The sequence below is a fragment of the Geospiza fortis genome, unplaced genomic scaffold (assembly GCF_000277835.1).
Source record: "Geospiza fortis unplaced genomic scaffold, GeoFor_1.0 scaffold208, whole genome shotgun sequence".
NCBI lineage: Eukaryota > Metazoa > Chordata > Aves > Passeriformes > Thraupidae > Geospiza > Geospiza fortis.
The window spans coordinates 602374-603442 of NW_005054468.1; the positions used below are offsets into that span (position 1 = coordinate 602374).

Genomic DNA, 1069 nt, shown 5'->3' on the forward strand with positions numbered 1-1069 from the left:
AGATCTTTCCCCCTTCTTCTCCTCCTCCCTGGCCTGTGAGTGATTCAGAGTCCCAAACCTTAACTTTTTGTTACCACCTTCATCCTCTTAATCTCCTTCATCTTCAACACCTCCTCCTCTATCACTACCATCTTCTCCTCCATCTGTCTGCCTGCTGGATCTCCCTCGCTTGCTTGCTTTCCCCCCTCCTCTTCCACCTCCCTCCTCTTTCTTCTTGCCTTTTCCTCCTCTCTTTTCTTCTCTTTTCTTTCTCTTTTTCCTCCTCTTCCCCTACACGTTGTTGTTGTTGTTAGAAAGGATTCTTGCACCCCCTGGTGCTCTTGCGTTTTGTGTGGTAGGAGAGGAGATTGTCTTCTTTCTCTCTCTCCCTCTGGTTGCTCATTATTCAGAGAGAGACACAGAGGGTGAGAGAGAGAGAGAGAGAGAGACGGATATCTCAGGTCATCTGCAGCTGCAGCAAACCAGTGAAGGAGAGAGAGAGAGAGGGAGAGGGAGAGGGAGAGAGGGGGGGAAAAGCAGGGAAAGATGGCGATCCTCCATTGCTGAGACCTGGCAAGGAGCACATGAGACTCACAAAACAACTTCCACAACAATAACAAGAAGAACTAGGCAGAGAGGAAGAGGAGAGGAGAGGAGGCAGCAGCAAGAGCAGCAGTGCCGGGACGCTCCTGTAAGTTCTTGCAATTAAAACCCATCTCTGGTTTGGCATTGGAGAGATCATCTCTCGTCTGTGTTGTGTGTGTGTGTGTGTGTGTGTGTGGTGTAGCGTGTGTGTGTCTCCGTTGTGTGTGCGTGTGTTATTTTGTTTGGTCTTTTATGTCTGTCTTTCTTTCCATCACCTTCCTCTGAAATCCATTCATTCGGTCAACGGAGGAAGGAGGAAGAAAGAAAGGAAGGAAAAAAAAAGAGAGAGAGAGAGAAGAGAGGGGAGCGAGAGCGGGGTGTTTTGTTTGAGAGAGAAGTCTCTTGCATGGAGGAGGAGAAGAGGAGGAGGTGCTGGTGGTGGTGGTGGTGGTGGTGGGAGGAGGAGGAAGGCGGTTAATTAATTTTTTGTTGTTGCATTACGGGG

At 49.2% G+C, this 1069-nt stretch overlaps 1 protein-coding gene across 1 annotated transcript in view; it reads left to right on the forward strand.

Annotated features, from left to right (window-relative positions):
- Positions 1 to 476: 476 nt before the first annotated feature.
- ZNF462 (zinc finger protein 462) overlaps positions 477 to 1069 on the forward strand; it is an 88125-nt gene continuing 87532 nt past the window's right edge. The window contains 1 exon segment of the mRNA XM_014309930.2: positions 477 to 670. The gene's annotated coding sequence lies outside the window, so the exon portion shown is untranslated.